This window comes from Musca domestica, unplaced genomic scaffold, assembly GCF_030504385.1.
Source record: "Musca domestica strain aabys unplaced genomic scaffold, Musca_domestica.polishedcontigs.V.1.1 28, whole genome shotgun sequence".
Classification (NCBI taxonomy): domain Eukaryota; kingdom Metazoa; phylum Arthropoda; class Insecta; order Diptera; family Muscidae; genus Musca; species Musca domestica.
The window spans coordinates 2,196,201-2,217,075 of record NW_026712293.1 but is presented as its reverse complement, the minus strand read 5'-3'; the positions used below and the strand labels follow the sequence as shown (position 1 = coordinate 2,217,075).

Here is a 20,875-nt window from a genome sequence, read left to right as displayed (position 1 = left end):
TAAGAGTATACTTTGGATGATGCTGTAGGTTTGGAGGACGCCATACGTATTGTTTTAGATCAGAACCAAATCTGCAAAACTTCGACTCGTCGCTCCAAAGTACATTTTTCCAAAACGCCATCGGATTTTAAAGATGTTCCCTTGAAAAAGCTATATATGTATACAGTAGTGGCCACGAATTTAAGACACGACATCTCGTGACTTATGATAATTTTATATATATATATATATAAATTACATATTAATACAAATCTTATATTATAATAATAGGGAAATATAATTATATAATAATATAATATAATATTTTATTTATGTAATTACTTATTAATGTATAAATTATTAATATATTAGATATATATTAGGCATTAGATAACCATTAACAGATAAATACCTGAATAATCAAGATTAATCGTACTATTTATGGGGGTACCGTTATATGGGGGCTATACGATATTGTGGGCCTATATAAATCATTCTCTGCCGAGGTATAAAGTACCCACAAGGAACTCCTTGTGTGGATTTTCAGACAATTCCGTTCAAAAATGTGGGTAAAAACATCAAAATACCGAATATCGGGGGGTACCGTTATATGGGGGCTATACGATATTGTGGACCTATGTAAATAATTCTCTGCCGAGGTATAAAGTACCCACAAGGAACTCCTTGTGTGGATTTTCAGACAATTCCATTGAAAAATGGGGTTAACATCATCAAAATACCGAATATGGGGGTACCGTTATATGGGGGCTATACGATATTGTGGACCTATATAAATCATTCTCTGCCGAGGTATAAAGTACCCACAAGGAACTTCTTGTGTGGATTTTCAGACAATTCCGTTGAAAAATGTGGGTAAAATCATCAAAATACCGAATATCGGGGGGTACCGTTATATGGGGGCTATACGATATTGTGGACCTATATAGATAATTCTCTGCCGAGGTATAAAGTACCCACAAGGAACTCCTTGTGTGGATTTTCAGACAATTCCGTTGAAAAATGTGGGTAAAATCATCAAAATACCGAATATCGGGTGGTACCGTTATATGGGGGCTATACGATATCGTGGACCTATATGAACAATTCTCTGCCGAGGTATAAAGTACCCACAAGGAACTCCTTGTGTGGATTTTCAGACAATTCCGTTGAAAAATGTGGGTAAAATCATCAAAATACTGGGTTCCGTTATATGGGGGCTATACGATATCGTGGACCGATATAGCCCATCTTCGAACTTGACCTGCCTGCAGACAAAAGAGAGATCTGTGCAAAATTTTAGCTTCCTATCTTAATTCGTTTAGACTGTAGCGTGATTACAACAGACGGACAGACGGACGGACAGTGCTAACTCGTCTTAGAATTTTACGCTGATCAAGAATATATATACTTTGTTGGGTCTAAAATGATTATGATTATGATTATTCATACCTTTTTTGGTGGAGGTTATAAAAAGTAATTGATTATTTATAGTTAAAGATTGAATTACAAATATTTTTGGTAAAAATCCTCCTAATGAAAGAAGATTAAACAAGTAAAAAAGCAGTAAGTTCGGCCGGGCCGAACTTTGAATACCCTCCACCATTTGGAACGAATTAGAAAATTTTCAAAAAAATAAAATCCAATAAAAATTTTTTAAAATCTTTAAAATATCTAATATAGGAAGGTGCCGATATATGGGGGGATATACGATATTGTGGACCTATAAAGACAAATCTATGTCTGCGTGTAAAGTACTCACAAGGAACTCCGTGTGTGGATTTTCAGACAATACGATTGGAAAATGTGGCTAAAATCATCAAAATACCGAATATCGCGGGGTACCGCTATATGGGAGCTATACGTTATCGTTAACCTATATAGAGAATATAGATAATTCTCTCTCAGGGGGTGAAGTACTCACAAGGAACTACTTGTGTTGATTTTAAGACAATTCCATTGAAAAGCGTGGCTAACATCATCAAAATACCGAATATCGGAGGTTACAGTTATATGGGGGACCTATATAAATAATTCTCTGTCGAGGTAAAAGGTACCCACAAGGAACTCCTTGTGTGGATTTTCAGACAATTCCGTTGAAAAATGTGGGTAAAATCATCAAAATACCGAATATCGGGGGTACCGTTATATGGGGGCTATACGATATCGTGGACCGATATAGCCCATCTTCGAACCTGCAGACAAAAGAGAGATCTGTGCAAAATTTTAGCTTCCTATCTTAATTCGTTTAGACTGTAGCGTGATTACAACAGACGGACAGACGGACGGACAGGGCTAAATCGTCTTAGAATTTTACGCTGATCAAGAATATATATACTTTGTTGGGTCTAAAATGATTATGATTATGATTATTCATACCTTTTTTGGTGGAGGTTATAAAAAGTAATTGATTATTTATAGTTAAAGATTGAATTACAAATATTTTTGGTAAAAATCCTCCTAATGAAAGAAGATTAAACAAGTAAAAAAGCAGTAAGTTCGGCCGGGCCGAACTTTGAATACCCTCCACCATTTGGAACGAATTAGAAAATTTTCAAAAAAATAAAATCCAATAAAAATTTTTTAAAATCTTTAAAATATCTAATATAGGAAGGTGCCGATATATGGGGGGATATACGATATTGTGGACCTATAAAGACAAATCTATGTCTGCGTGTAAAGTACTCACAAGGAACTCCGTGTGTGGATTTTCAGACAATACGATTGGAAAATGTGGCTAAAATCATCAAAATACCGAATATCGCGGGGTACCGTTATATGGGAGCTATACGTTATCGTTAACCTATATAGAGAATATAGATAATTCTCTCTCAGGGGGTGAAGTACTCACAAGGAACTACTTGTGTTGATTTTAAGACAATTCCATTGAAAAGCGTGGCTAACATCATCAAAATACCGAATATCGGAGGTTACAGTTATATGGGGGATATACGATATCGTGGACCTATATAGACACTTCATTTTGAGGAGGTAAAATGCCCACAAGGGATTCCTTTTGTGGATTTTTAGGCAATTTCGTTGAAAAATGTGGGTAAAATCATCAAAATACCAAATATCGGGGGTACCGTTATATGGGGGCTATACGATATTGGGGACCTATATAAATAATTCTCTGGCGAGGTATAAAGAACCCACAAGGAACTCCTTGTGTGGATTTTCAGACAATTCCGTTGAAAAATGTGGGTAAAATCATCAAAATACCGAATATCGGGGGGTACCGTTATATGGGGGCTATACGATATTGTGGACCTATATAGATAATTCTCTGCCGAGGTATAAAATACCCACAAGGAACTCCTTGTGTGGATTTTCAGACAATTCCGTTGAAAAATGTGGGTAAAATCATCAAAATACCGAATATCGGGGGTACCGTTATATGGGGGCTATACGATATTGTGAACCTATATAGATAATTCTCTGCCGATTTATAAAGTACCCACAAGGAACTCCTTGTGTGGATTTTCAGACAATTCCGTTTAAAAATGTGGGTAAAATCTTCAAAATACCGAATATCGGGGGGTACCGTTATATGGGGGCTATACGATATTGTGGACCTATATAAATAATTCTCTGGCGAGGTAAAAGGTACCCACAAGGAACTCCTTCTGTGGATTTTCAGACAATTCCGTTGAAAAATGTGGGTAAAATCATCAAAATACCGAATATCGGGGGGTACCGTTACATGGTGGCTATACGATATCGTGGACCTACATGGACAATTCTCTGCCAAGGTATAAAGTACCCACAAGGAACTCCTTGTGTGGATTTTCAGACAATTCCGTTGAAAACTGTGGGTAAAATCATCAAAATACCGAATATCGGGGGGTACCGTTATATGGGGGCTATACGATATTGTGGACCTATATATATGATTCTCTGCCGAGGTATAAAGTACCCACAAGGAACTCCTTGTGTGGATTTTCAAACAATTCCGTTGGAAAATGTGGGTAAAATCATCAAAATACCGCATATCGGGGGTACCGTTATATGGGGGCTATACGATATTGTGGACCTATATAAATATTTCTCTGTCGAGGTAAAAGGTACCCACAAGGAACTCCTTGTGTGGATTTTCAGACAATTCCGTTGAAAAATGTGGGTAAAATCATCAAAATACCAAATATCGGGGGTACCGTTATATGGGGGCTATACGATATTGTGGACCTATATAAATATTTCTCTGTCGAGGTAAAAGGTACCCACAAGGAACTCCTTGTGTGGATTTTCAGACAATTCCGTTGAAAAATGTGGGTAAAATCATCAAAATACCGAATATCGGGGGTACCGTTATATGGGGGCTATACGATATTGTGGACCTATATAAATAATTCTCTGTCGAGGTAAAAGGTACCCACAAGGAACTCCTTGTGTGGATTTTCAGACAATTCCGTTGAAAAATGTGGGTAAAATCATCAAAATACCGAATATCGGGGGTACCGTTATATGGGGGCTATACGATATCGTGGACCGATATAGCCCATCTTCGAACCTGCAGACAAAAGAGAGATCTGTGCAAAATTTTAGCTTCCTATCTTAATTCGTTTAGACTGTAGCGTGATTACAACAGACGGACGGACAGGGCTAAATCGTCTTAGAATTTTACGCTGATCAAGAATATATATACTTTGTTGGGTCTAAAATGATTATTTCGATGAGTTACAAACGGAATGACAAAGTTAATATACCCTCCATACCTTTTTTGGTGGAGGGTATAAAAAATAGGAAAATTTTAATTCTTTTTTCATGAAAAAATAAAGAAAATAATTGATTAATATAAGAAATTTTAAACATATTAAATATTAACGCTATTGAAAATGTTAAAAATGAATAAAATAAAAAATATACTAATCAAATATTACTATTATATATTGCTGCTAATATTCATCCTAAATGATTAATTGAAGAATAAGCTATTAATCTACGTAAAGAAGTTTGATTTAAACCTCCTAATGCACCAATTAAACTTGATAAAAATAATTCTGTTAATAATTAATGGCTTAAAAATTACATAAGAAATTAATATTAACGGAGCAATTTTTTGTCAAGTTATTAGAATTAATGCATTAATTCATGATAATCCTTCTATTACATTAGGAAATCAAAAATGGAAAGGAGCAGAAACTCTTTTTAATAGTAAAGAAGAAAGAATAATTATTTGTATTAAATTTGCATTATTTTTACCAGTATTAAGTAAAAATAAAATTACTGCAAATAAAAAAATATTACTGCAAATAAAAATAAAATTACTGCAACTAAAAATACAAAAGAAGCTAGTGCTTGAGTCAAAAAGTACTTTAAAGATGCTTCTGCAGATATTAATTTATTATCTCTTATTAGGGGATAAAAGCTAACAAATTAATTTCTAAACCTATTCAGGCTCCTTTTCAACAGTTTGCTCAAATTGCAATTAAAGATCCTATTATTAAAATAGTTAAAAATATAATTTTTGATGAATTATTAAAAATTAAAAAGAAAAGGATTAGGACCTTTATAAATGGGGTATGAGCCCAGTAGCTTAATTAGCTTATCTTTTTGTAAATATATATTTTGGTGTACGATGCACAAAAGTTTTTGATACTTTTAGAAATAGTTTGATTCTATTAAATATAATGAATGTAATATTAATTACATAATTTACCCTATCAAGGTTACCCTTTTATCAGGCAATTCATTCAATGTAATGAGGCTCTTTTTTTCTATATTTATACATAATTTTTGAGAAAAATTTATAATTTTTTTTATTAATTATTTAATTTATATAATTAAAAATAGTAATTTTGAGATTTTAAATATTAATATACACGGGTAAGTATTATTTTTTTTTAAATTAAAAAAAAAAATTAATTTAGATAATAATTTATGCATATACAGTGGTGGCCACAAATTTAAGACATGCCATTTCATTTACATATATAAGATAATTTTTAATCTTATTAAAAAAATAGGTCCATGTTTTTTTTAAGGTCCTTGTAATGTAATGAAATAAATTTTACAATGGGTTGTTACCTCCATTTCGTTAGAAATTTTTATTTACATTTTATACAGCTTAATACAAGTTTAGCTTGGCCAAGAATTTAGGACATAGGCAAAATAAAAGAATAATAAATTAAATTAAAAACTCAAGTTAGTAAAGAAACTTTAGTATTTAGTTGGGAAGCCTTTATTTTGGATCACAGCTGCGCATCTCCTTGGTAAACTTTCAACTAATGCCATACAAGGTTCCTTTGGAATCACCAAGCCTTTTGCATTTCTTCCCATAAATCATTCAATTTTTTTGGTTTTACTGCACGTACATGTCTCTCAACATCATTCCACAAGTTCTCAATTGAATTGAGGTCTGGAGATTGAGCTGGCCACTTTAGAACATTGATATTGTTGTCACCTAAGCAACTCTTCACTAGGCGTGAAGTGTGCTTAAGGTCATTATCGTGCATAAATCTCCATATTAGAGGCATGTTTTCTTCAGCGAATGGCATCATTATGCTTGTCAATATGTTTTTGTAAATGTACTGATCCATTTTAGTGTTAATCTTGTGAATGGGTCCCACGCCATGCCAAGAAAATGCTGCCCACACAATAACATTACCACCTCCATACTTAACCGTTTTAAGGGTATACTTTGGATGATGATGTAGGTTTGGAGGACGTCATACGTATTGTTTTAGATCAGAACCAAATCTGCAAAACTTCGACTCGTCGCTCCAAAGTACATTTTTCCAAAACGCCATCGGATTTTAAAGATGTTCCCTTGAAAAAGCTAAACGGGATTTAATATTCTTTTTTGACACAAGTGGCTTACGTTGTGCTATACACCCACGTAAGTTTTTCTCATTTAGACGTCTTCGTATTGTTCTTGACGATATATTGGTGCCATAATCCGATGATATTTCTTTTTTTATTTTACCAGAACTTGTGAAAGGTTCTTAAACAGCTGCTTTATATATTAAGCTATCCTCCCTGGGTGTAGTTTTTCGGGCTCTAGGGCGCTGTTTGACATTTTTCGTTGTACCATGTTGCTTTATATGTTCCAGGGCGTTGTAAATTTTAGATCTTGAACATTTCAGTATATTAGAAATCTCCAGAATTGTTTTCCAATCAGTTTTCATTTGGTGGATCTGTTTTCGATCGGACTCCGAACTCCAAGTATTTTTTGCCATTTCTAACTAAATATGTTGATCTATTATAACATAAAATTACTAAAAACATTCTTAATTTACCAATTACCTTCTAAAAACTCTAAACAATTAATTAAAAAACAAAAACTTCTAGATGTTTTAAATTCAAAAGCACGTTTTTACAAAATTGTAACAAAGAGCAACAATATGTAAAAAATATGTAAAAAATTGAAGGCTGGTATGAATGGTTGGACGAGATATTAACTGTTTCATAAAAATATATAATAGAATTTTATTTTTTAGTCAAAAAGCTAAAATAAATTTAAAAGACGAGAAGACCCTATAAATCTTAATGTTTAGGTAATTAAAATTTTGTGGATTTTTTTGTTGTGATTATTGATAATATTTTATTGGGGTGATATTAAAATTTAAAAAACTTTTAATTAATTAAATCATTAATTTATGAATAATTGATCCGTTATTAACGATTAAAAATTTAAGTTACTTTAGGGATAACAGCGTAATTTTTTTGGAGAGTTCATATCGATAAAAAAGATTGCGACCTCGATGTTGGATTAAGTGATATATTTTGGTGTAGCCGCTAAAATGTTAAGTCTGTTCGACTTTTAAATTCTTACATGATCTGAGTTCATACCGGTGTAAGCCAGGTTGGTTTCTATCTTTAAAAAATTAAAATATTTCAGTACTCGAATAATGATGTTCCTACTATACCAGATCATGCTCCGAAGATAAAATATAAAGTACCAATATCTTTATGATTAGTAGAAAATAACCATTGTTGCGATTAAATGGCTGAAGTTTAGGCAATAGATTGTAAATTTATTTATGAGAATTTTTCTCCTTAATCAATTAGCTTTATAGTCAATAATGACATTAGACTGCAATTCTAAAGGAGTAATAAATTTACTAAGGCTTAAAAGATTATTCTTATATTGACAGCTTTAAAGGCTATTAGTTTATTTGACTTAAAGCCTTAAAAAAAAGAAATATAAGGAAGAAGTTAAAAATAACCCAAAAGTTGAAATATAAGAAAAATTTAGTAAAAGCTTTATATTTAAAGACTTATAATATGAAAATGTTATTCAACTATTTTCGTCTCGAAAGAGAAAACAAACACATTGTCATAATAGTTTAATATAAAAGCACTATAACATAATCGAATATAAAACCAGTAAAGAAAGTCTTAAAGTCGGGCGGGGCCGACTTTATGATACCCTACACCACTTTGCTAATTTAGTATAGCTCCACATAACAATTAAAAGTTTTTATGGGAGAATTCAATCATACACGCTATGATTATAATTATAATTTAAAGTCCAAAGGACTAAATATGCCGAAGCATTTGTATCTTTTAAATTCGGAATTGTATTGCCCATTTGGTGCACAATTAATTTGAAATCAGATAAAGATATATATGGGAGCTATATCCAAATCTGAACCGATCTCGATAAAATTTTTCAAAGATATTTCTGAGCTGTATTTGATATATTTCCCTGAATATCGTTGTTACGGAGTGCATATTACGTTTGTGGGTAACAAATATAACAAATCGGATGAATAATATATATGGAAGCTATAGCTATATCTGAACCGATCTTCACCACATTCGACATACTGGCTTCTAGACTTAATTCGGTCGTAAGTGCCAAATTCCATCCCATTTGCACAAAAATTAGACGTTTGATGCACAATAAAAGGTAAATCGGACGAAGTTATATATGGGAGCTATATCTAAATCTGAACCGATCTCGATAAAATTTAGCAAATGTATTTATGAGCTGTATTTGATATATTTCCCCAAATATTGTTGTTGCATAGTGCATATTACGGCGGCGGTGGACAAAAATAACAAATCGGATGAACAATATATATGGGAGCTATAGCTATATCTGAACCGATTTCGATCAAATTTGGCATACATTTTCAGGCCTAATTTGGGTGTATATGCAAAATTCCATACAATTCGGGCTGACATTACACGTTTGGTGCACAATAAAAGGCAAATCGGACGAAGATATATATGGGAGCTATATCTAAATTTTTACCGATTATTTCCAATTTAAATAGGGTTCGTCCTTGGGCCAAACAAATGATCTGTGCAAAATTTCATTTGGATCAGGCAATAAATGCGACCTGTACTTTGTTTACAAAAATACATGGACAGACGGACAGACGGACGGACGGACAGACGGACGGACGGACATGCATAAATCGACTCAGAATGTGATTCTATGCAGATCATCAAAAGGAACTATGGGTCTATCTCGTTTCCTTCTGCCTGTTACAAACAAATGCACAAAGACATAATACCCTGACCACCTTGTGGTGTAGGGTATAAATATAAAGTAATTAATGTTATTATTACTATAAAAGTTAATAAAAATAATTGATTACTTATAGTTAAAGATTGAATTACAAATATTTTTTGTAAAAATCCTAAAAATGGGGGTAATCCTCCTAATGAAAGAAGATTAAAAAATAGGAAAAATTTCCTTCTTTTTTCATGAAAAAATAAAGAAAATAATTGATTAATATAAGAAATTTTAAACATATTAAATATTAACGCTATTGAAAATGTTAAAAATGCATATAATAAAAACTAGCTATAAAAAAATAAGCTATTAATTTACGTAAAGAAGTTTGATTTAAACCTCCTAATGCACTAATTAAACTTGATAAAATAATTCTGATAATAATTAATGGCTTAAAAATTACATAAGAAATTAATATTAACGGAGCAATCTTTTGTCAAGTTATTAGAAATAATGCATTAATTCATGATAATCATTCTATTACATTAGGAAATCAAAAATGGAAGGGAGCAGAACCTCTTTTTAATGGTAAAGAAGAAAGAATAATTATTTCTATTAAATTTGCATTATTTTTACCAGTATTAAATAAAAATAAAATTACTGCAAATAAAAATACAGAAGAAGCTAGTGCTTCAGTCAAAAAGTACTTTAAAGATGCTTCTGCAGATATTAATTTATTATCTCTTATTAGCGGATAAAAGCTAACAAATTAATTTCTAAACCTATTCCGGCTCCTATTCAAGAGTTTGCTCAAATTGCAATTAAAGATCCTATTATTAAAATAGTTAAAAATATAATTTTTGATGAATTATTAAAAATTAACAAGTAAAAAAACATTAAGTTCGGCCGGGCCAAACTTTTAATACCCTCCACCTTAGGGTAAAAGAAACATTAGAAGAAATGTGGCAAAAACCATTAAAATGCCGATTATGGGGAGGTACCGTTATATGGGGGCTATACCAAAACGTGTACCTATAATTACAATGTTTCGCCACCGGAGCTGGAACCCATTATGACCCACAAATACCAATTTTTAGACAAATCAGTGAAAAAATGTGGCAAAAACCATAAAAAAACCGAATATCGGGAGGTACCGTTATATGGGGGCTATATCAAATCATGGACCCATGCATGCAATGTTTCGCCACCGAAGTTGGAACCAATTATGACCAACAAATACCAATTTTCGAACAAATCCCTGAAAAAATGTGGCAAAAATCATCAAATTACCGAATATCGGGAGGTACCGTTATATGGGGGCTATACCAAAACGTGGACCTATATTTACAATGTTTCGCCACCGGAGCTGGAACCCATTATGACCAACAAATACCGATTTTCAGACAAATCCGTGAAAAAATGTGGTAAAAAACTAAAATACTAAATATCGGGAGGTACCTTTATATGGGGGCTATACCACAACGTGGACCTATACATGCAATGTTTTGCCACACGCTCAGGGACCCGCTATGACCTACAAATACCAATTTTAAGACAAATCCGTGAAAAAATGTGGCATAAATCATCAAAATACCGAATATCGGGAGGTACCGTTATATGGGGACTATACCAAATTATGGACCCATACATGCAATGTTCCGCCACCGGAGCTGGAAACCATTATGACCCACAAATACCAATTTTTAGACAAATCGGTGAAAAAATGTGGTAAAAAAAAACTAAAATACTAAATATCGGGAGGTACCTTTATATGGGGGCTATACCACAACGTGGACCTATACATGCAATGTTTTGCCACACGCTCAGGGAGCCGCTATGACCTACAAATACCAATTTTAAGACAAATCCGTGAAAAAATGTGGCATAAATCATCAAAATACCGAATATCGGGAGGTACCGTTATATGGGGACTATACCAGAACGTGGACCGATATATCTCATTTTCAATACCAACCATCCTAGACACAATGCAAATAGCTCTGCTAAATTTTGGAGCTCTACGTCAAATAATGTGGGCTGTATCGTGATTTCAACAGACAGACAGACGGACAGACAGACAGACAGACAGACAGACAGACAGACGGACATCGTTAAATCGACTTAGAATTTTATGCTGATTATGAATATATATACTTTATGGGGTCTAAAACGAATATTTAGGGATGTTACAAACGGAATGACAAAGTTAATATACCCTCCTTTCCAAGGTGGAGGGTATAAAAAGAAAATGACTAGGACCTTTATAAATGGGGTATGAGCCCAGTAGCTTAATTAGCTTATCTTTTTGTAAATATATATTTTGGTGTACGATGCACAAAAGTTTTTGATAATTTTAGAAATATTTTAATTCTATCAGATATAATGAATGTAATATTAATTACATAATTTACCCTATCAAGGTTACCCTTTTATCAGGCAATTCATTCAATGTAATGAGGCTCTTTTTTTCTATATTTATACATAATTTTTGAGAAAAATATAATTTATTAATTATTATTAATTAATTATTATATAATTAAAAATAGTAATTTTGAGATTTTAAATATTAATATACATGGATAATTTTACATTTTTTTAAATTAAAAAAAAAATAATTTAGATAATTAATTTATGCATATACAGTGGTGGCCACAAATTTAAGACATGACATTTCATTTACATATATAAGATAATTTTTAAATCTTATTAAAACAATCATTCATTTTTTTAAGATCCTTGTAATGTAATGAAATAAATTTCACAATGGTTTGTTACCTCCATTTCGTTAGAAATTTTTATTTACATTTTATACAGCTTAATACAAGTTTAGCTTGGCCAAGAATTTAGGACATAGGCAAAATAAAAGGAAAACAAATTAAATTAAAAACTCAACTTAGTAAAGAAACTTTAGTATTTATCTCGCATCTCCTTGGTAAACTTTCAACTAATGCCATACAAGGTTCCTTTGGAATCTCATACCAAGCCTTTTGCATTTCTTCCCATAAATCATTCAAATTTTTTGGTTTTACTGCACGTACATGTCTCTCAACATCATTCCACAAGTTCTCAATTGAATTGAGGTCTGGAGATTGAGCTGGCCACTTTAGAACATTGATATTGTTTTCAACTAAGCAAATCTTCACTAGGCGTGAAGCGTGCTTAAGGTCATTATCATGCATAAATCTCCATATTGGAGGCCTGTTTTCTGCAGTGAATGGCATCATTATGCTTGTCAATATGTTTTGTAAATGTACTGATCCATTTTAGTGTTAATCTTGCGAATGGGTCCCAGGCCATGCCAAGAAAATGCTGCCCACAGAATAACATTCCCACCTCCATACTTTACCGTTTTAAGGGTATACTTTGGATGATGCTGTAGGTTTGGAGGACGCCATACGTATTGTTTTAGATCAGAACCAAATCTGCAAAACTTCGACTCGTCGCTCCAAAGTACATTTTTCCAAAACTCCATCGGATTTTAAAGATGTTCCCTTGAAAAAGCTATATATGTATACAGTAGTGGCCACGAATTTAAGACACGACATCTCGTGACTTATGATAATTTTGACATATGTTATATCTATATATATATATATATATAAATTACATATTAATACAAATCTTATATTATAATAATAGGGAAATATAATTATATAATAATATAATATAATATTTTATTTATGTAATTACTTATTAATATATAAATTATTAATATATTAGATATATATTAGGCATTAGATAACCATTAACAGATAAATACCTGAATAATCAAGATTAATCGTACTATTTAAAAAAAATTAAAAATCTAAAAATTTAATTTTGATTTAATTTATAAAGTATAATTAAATTTTAAATTTATAAATTATTTGTTATACTATATTTAATTATTTATTAAATTATTATATTTAAACATTTTTTTTTTTAATTTTTAAAATGTAATTATATTAGGGGATATAATTGATCTTTTTTTGTTAAAAATAACATTTATTTTATATTGTTATAAATATTTTATAAAATTATATAGGGGTATATTCATTTAAATATTTATAATAAATAAATTAATATTTAATTATATTATGAATATGATTAATTAGTTGAATTAAAATTTGCGTGAGTAATTACCAATTTTATATTATTTAGTAATATTAATTATTTATAATTCTAATTTTTATGTTTTAATTTAAACTTTTAAATTATAAATAATTTTAAAAATTGTAATAAATTAAGTTTAAAGTTTTATTTTAGCTTACACAATTATTATTAGTTTAATTTATATGTAAATTTTGTATGAATTTTTATTTATTTTAATAATAAATAAATTAATTTATATTCGCAGTAATTGGTATTATTAATAAGAAAAGTCTAGAAATAGTAATATTAAAGAGTATTGGCTAAATTTGTGCCAGCAGCCGCGGTTACACGAATAATGCAAATAAATTTTTTCAGTAAAAGTTAAATTGTTTAATTTTTATACCCTCCACCAAAAAAGGTATGGAGGGTATATTAACTTTGTCATTCCGTTTGTAACTCATCGAAATAATCATTTTAGACCCAACAAAGTATATATATTCTTGATCAGCGTAAAATTCTAAGACGATTTAGCCCTGTCCGTCCGTCTGTCCGTCTGTTGTAATCACGCTACAGTCTAAACGAATTAAGATAGGAAGCTAAAATTTTGCACTGATCTCTCTTTTGCCTGCAGGCAGGTCAAGTTCGAAGATGGGCTATATCGGTCCACGATATCGTATAGCCCCCATATAACGGTACCCCCGATATTCGGTATTTTGATGATTTTACCCACATTTTTCAACGGAATTGTCTGAAAATCCACACAAGGAGTTCCTTGTGGGTACCTTTTACCTCGACAGAGAATTATTTATATAGGTCCACAATATCGTATAGCCCCCATATAACGGAACCCCCCGATATTCGGTATTTTGAAGATTTTACCCACATTTTTAAACGGAATTGTCTGAAAATCCACACAAGGAGTTCCTTGTGGGTACTTTATACCTCGGCAGAGAATTATCTATATAGGTCCACAATATCGTATAGCCCCCATATAACGGTACCCCCGATATTCGGTATTTTGATGATTTTACACACATTTTTCAACGGAATTGTTTGAAAATCCACACAAGGAGTTCCTTGTGGGTACTTTATACCTCGGCAGAGAATTATATATATAGGTCCACAATATCGTATAGCCCCCATATAACGGTACCCCCCGATATTCGGTATTTTGATGATTTTACCCACATTTTTCAACGGAATTGTCTGAAAATCCACACAAGGAGTTCCTTGTGGGTACCTTTTACCTCGACAGAGAAATATTTATATAGGTCCACAATATCGTATAGCCCCCATATAACGGTACCCCCGATATTCGGTATTTTGATGATTTTACCCACATTTTCCAACGGAATTGTTTGAAAATCCACACAAGGAGTTCCTTGTGGGTACTTTATACCTCGGCAGAGAATTATATATATAGGTCCACAATATCGTATAGCCCCCATATAACGGTACCCCCCGATATTCGGTATTTTGATGATTTTACCCACATTTTTCAACGGAATTGTCTGAAAATCCACACAAGGAGTTCCTTGTGGGTACTTTATACCTTGGCAGAGAATTGTCCATGTAGGTCCACGATATCGTATAGCCACCACGCAACGGTACCCCCCGATATTCGGTATTTTGATGATTTTACCCACATTTTTCAACGGAATTGTCTGAAAATCCACAGAAGGAGTTCCTTGTGGGTACTTTATACCTCGGCAGAGAATTATCTATATAGGTTCACAATATCGTATAGCCCCCATATAACGGTACCCCCGATATTCGGTATTTTGATGATTTTACCCACATTTTTCAACGGAATTGTCTGAAAATCCACACAAAGAGTTCCTTGTGGGTATTTTATACCTCGGCAGAGAATTATCTATATAGGTCCACAATATCGTATAGCCCCCATATAACGGTACCCCCCGATATTCGGTATTTTGACGATTTTACCCACATTTTTCAACGGAATTGTCTGAAAATCCACACAAGGAGTTCCTTGTGTGTTCCTTTATAAATGGGGTATGAGCCCAGTAGCTTAATTAGCTTATCTTTTTGTAAATATATATTTTGGTGTACGATGCACAAAAGTTTTTGATAATTTTAGAAATATTTTAATTCTATCAGATATAATGAATGTAATATTAATTACATAATTTACCCTATCAAGGTTACCCTTTTATCAGGCAATTCATTCAATGTAATGAGGCTCTTTTTTTCTATATTTATACATAATTTTTGAGAAAAATATAATTTATTAATTATTATTAATTAATTATTATATAATTAAAAATAGTAATTTTGAGATTTTAAATATTAATATACATGGATAATTTTACATTTTTTTAAATTAAAAAAAAATAATTTAGATAATTAATTTATGCATATACAGTGGTGGCCACAAATTTAAGACATGACATTTCATTTACATATATAAGATAATTTTTAAATCTTATTAAAACAATAGGTCCATGTTCATTTTTTTAAGATCCTTGTAATGTAATGAAATAAATTTCACAATGGTTTGTTACCTCCATTTCGTTAGAAATTTTTATTTACATTTTATACAGCTTAATACAAGTTTAGCTTGGCCAAGAATTTAGGACATAGGCAAAATAAAAGGAAACAAATTAAATTAAAAACTCAACTTAGTAAAGAAACTTTAGTATTTATCTCGCATCTCCTTGGTAAACTTTCAACTAATGCCATACAAGGTTCCTTTGGAATCTCATACCAAGCCTTTTGCATTTCTTCCCATAAATCATTCAAATTTTTTGGTTTTACTGCACGTACATGTCTCTCAACATCATTCCACAAGTTCTCAATTGAATTGAGGTCTGGAGATTGAGCTGGCCACTTTAGAACATTGATATTGTTTTCAACTAAGCAAATCTTCACTAGGCGTGAAGCGTGCTTAAGGTCATTATCATGCATAAATCTCCATATTGGAGGCCTGTTTTCTGCAGTGAATGGCATCATTATGCTTGTCAATATGTTTTGTAAATGTACTGATCCATTTTAGTGTTAATCTTGCGAATGGGTCCCAGGCCATGCCAAGAAAATGCTGCCCACAGAATAACATTCCCACCTCCATACTTTACCGTTTTAAGGGTATACTTTGGATGATGCTGTAGGTTTGGAGGACGCCATACGTATTGTTTTAGATCAGAACCAAATCTGCAAAACTTCGACTCGTCGCTCCAAAGTACATTTTTCCAAAACTCCATCGGATTTTAAAGATGTTCCCTTGAAAAAGCTATATATGTATACAGTAGTGGCCACGAATTTAAGACACGACATCTCGTGACTTATGATAATTTTGACATATGTTATATCTATATATATATATATATATAAATTACATATTAATACAAATCTTATATTATAATAATAGGGAAATATAATTATATAATAATATAATATAATATTTTATTTATGTAATTACTTATTAATATATAAATTATTAATATATTAGATATATATTAGGCATTAGATAACCATTAACAGATAAATACCTGAATAATCAAGATTAATCGTACTATTTAAAAAAAAAATTAAAAATCTAAAAATTTAATTTTGATTTAATTTATAAAGTATAATTAAATTTTAAATTTATAAATTATTTGTTATACTATATTTAATTATTTATTAAATTATTATATTTAAACATTTTTTTTTTTAATTTTTAAAATGTAATTATATTAGGGGATATAATTGATCTTTTTTTGTTAAAAATAACATTTATTTTATATTGTTATAAATATTTTATAAAATTATATAGGGGTATATTCATTTAAATATTTATAATAAATAAATTAATATTTAATTATATTATGAATATGATTAATTAGTTGAATTAAAATTTGCGTGAGTAATTACCAATTTTATATTATTTAGTAATATTAATTATTTATAATTCTAATTTTTATGTTTTAATTTAAACTTTTAAATTATAAATAATTTTAAAAATTGTAATAAATTAAGTTTAAAGTTTTATTTTAGCTTACACAATTATTATTAGTTTAATTTATATGTAAATTTTGTATGAATTTTTATTTATTTTAATAATAAATAAATTAATTTATATTCGCAGTAATTGGTATTATTAATAAGAAAAGTCTAGAAATAGTAATATTAAAGAGTATTGGCTAAATTTGTGCCAGCAGCCGCGGTTACACGAATAATGCAAATAAATTTTTTCAGTAAAAGTTAAATTGTTTAATTTTTATACCCTCCACCAAAAAAGGTATGGGGGGTATATTAACTTTGTCATTCCGTTTGTAACTCATCGAAATAATCATTTTAGACCCAACAAAGTATATATATTCTTGATCAGCGTAAAATTCTAAAACGATTTAGCCCTGTCCGTCCGTCTGTCCGTCTGTTGTAATCACGCTACAGTCTAAACGAATTAAGATAGGAAGCTAAAATTTTGCACAGATCTCTCTTTTGCCTGCAGGCAGGTCAAGTTCGAAGATGGGCTATATCGGTCCACGATATCGTATAGCCCCCATATAACGGTACCCCCGATATTCGGTATTTTGATGATTTTACCCACATTTTTCAACGGAATTGTCTGAAAATCCACACAAGGAGTTCCTTGTGGGTACCTTTTACCTCGACAGAGAATTATTTATATAGGTCCACAATATCGTATAGCCCCCATATAACGGAACCCCCCGATATTCGGTATTTTGAAGATTTTACCCACATTTTTAAACGGAATTGTCTGAAAATCCACACAAGGAGTTCCTTGTGGGTACTTTATACCTCGGCAGAGAATTATCTATATAGGTCCACAATATCGTATAGCCCCCATATAACGGTACCCCCGATATTCGGTATTTTGATGATTTTACACACATTTTTCAACGGAATTGTTTGAAAATCCACACAAGGAGTTCCTTGTGGGTACTTTATACCTCGGCAGAGAATTATATATATAGGTCCACAATATCGTATAGCCCCCATATAACGGTACCCCCCGATATTCGGTATTTTGATGATTTTACCCACATTTTTCAACGGAATTGTCTGAAAATCCACACAAGGAGTTCCTTGTGGGTACCTTTTACCTCGACAGAGAAATATTTATATAGGTCCACAATATCGTATAGCCCCCATATAACGGTACCCCCGATATTCGGTATTTTGATGATTTTACCCACATTTTCCAACGGAATTGTTTGAAAATCCACACAAGGAGTTCCTTGTGGGTACTTTATACCTCGGCAGAGAATTATATATATAGGTCCACAATATCGTATAGCCCCCATATAACGGTACCCCCCGATATTCGGTATTTTGATGATTTTACCCACATTTTTCAACGGAATTGTCTGAAAATCCACACAAGGAGTTCCTTGTGGGTACTTTATACCTTGGCAGAGAATTGTCCATGTAGGTCCACGATATCGTATAGCCACCACGCAACGGTACCCCCCGATATTCGGTATTTTGATGATTTTACCCACATTTTTCAACGGAATTGTCTGAAAATCCACAGAAGGAGTTCCTTGTGGGTACTTTATACCTCGGCAGAGAATTATCTATATAGGTTCACAATATCGTATAGCCCCCATATAACGGTACCCCCGATATTCGGTATTTTGATGATTTTACCCACATTTTTCAACGGAATTGTCTGAAAATCCACACAAAGAGTTCCTTGTGGGTATTTTATACCTCGGCAGAGAATTATCTATATAGGTCCACAATATCGTATAGCCCCCATATAACGGTACCCCCCGATATTCGGTATTTTGACGATTTTACCCACATTTTTCAACGGAATTGTCTGAAAATCCACACAAGGAGTTCCTTGTGGGTACTTTATACCTCGCCAGAGAATTATTTATATAGGTCCCCAATATCGTATAGCCCCCATATAACGGTACCCCCGATATTTGGTATTTTGATGATTTTACCCACATTTTTCAACGAAATTGCCTAAAAATCCACAAAAGGAATCCCTTGTGGGCATTTTACCTCCTCAAAATGAAGTGTCTATATAGGTCCACGATATCGTATATCCCCCATATAACTGTAACCTCCGATATTCGGTATTTTGATGATGTTAGCCACGCTTTTCAATGGAATTGTCTTAAAATCAACACAGGTAGTTCCTTGTGAGTACTTCACCCCCTGAGAGAGAATTATCTATACAGGTCCACGATATCGTATATCCCCCATATAACGGTACCTCCCGATATTCGGTATTTTATGATTTGACCCACATTTTTCATCGGAATTGTCTGAAAATCCACACAAGGAGTTCCTTGTGGGTACTTTATACCTCGGCAGAGAATTATCTATATAGATCCACGATATTGTATAGCCCTCATATAACGGTACCCCCGATATTCGGTATTTTGATGTTTTTAGCCATATTTTTCAACGGAATGGTCACAAGGGGTTCTTTGTGAGCACTTTACCCACCGACAGAGAATTCTCTATATAGGTTAACGATAACGTATAGCTCCCATATAACGGTACCCCGCGATATTCGGTATTTTGATGATTTTAGCCACATTTTCCAATCGTATTGTCTGAAAATCCACACACGGAGTTCCTTGTGAGTACTTTACACGCAGACATAGATTTGTCTTTATAGGTCCACAATATCGTATATCCCCCCATATATCGGCACCTTCCTATATTAGATATTTTAAAGATTTTAAAAAATTTTTATTGGATTTTATTTTTTTGAAAATTTTCTAATTCGTTCCAAATGGTGGAGGGTATTCAAAGTTCGGCCCGGCCGAACTTACTGCTTTTTTACTTGTTTTATAATAATTTTTATACCCTCCACCAAAAAAGGTATGGTGGGTATATTAAGTTCGTCATTCCGTTTGTAACTCATCGAAATAATCATTTTAGACCCAACAAAGTATATATTCTTGATCAGCGTAAAATTCTAAGACGATTTAGCCCTGTCCGTCCGTCTGTCCGTCTGTCCGTCTGTTGTAATCACGCTACAGTCTAAACGAATTAAGATAGGAAGCTAAAATTTTGCACAGATCTCTCTTTTATCTGTAGGCAGGTCAAGTTCGAAGATGGGCTATATCGGTCCACGATATCGTGTAGCCCCCATGTAACGGTACCCCCCGATATTCGGTATTTTAATGATTTTACCCACATTTTTCAACGGAATTGTCTGAAAATCCACACAAGGAGTTCCTTGTGGGTACTTTATACCTAGGCAGAGAATTATCTATATAGGTCCACAATATCGTATAGCCCCCATATAACGGTACCCCCCGATAGTCGGGATTTTGATGATTTTACCCACATTTTTCAACGGAATTGTCTGAAAATCCACACAAAGAGTTCCTTGTGGGTATTTTATACCTCGGCAGAGAATTATCTATATAGGTCCACAATATCGTATAGCCCCCATATAACGGTACCCCCCGATATTCGGTA

At 32.3% G+C, this 20,875-nt stretch overlaps 1 pseudogene; it reads right to left on the bottom strand.

Annotated features, from left to right (window-relative positions):
- Window positions 1-2,383: 2,383 nt before the first annotated feature.
- LOC131803225 (NADH-ubiquinone oxidoreductase chain 2-like) lies at window positions 2,384-6,515 on the bottom strand (annotated as a pseudogene).
- Window positions 6,516-20,875: the final 14,360 nt, after the last annotated feature.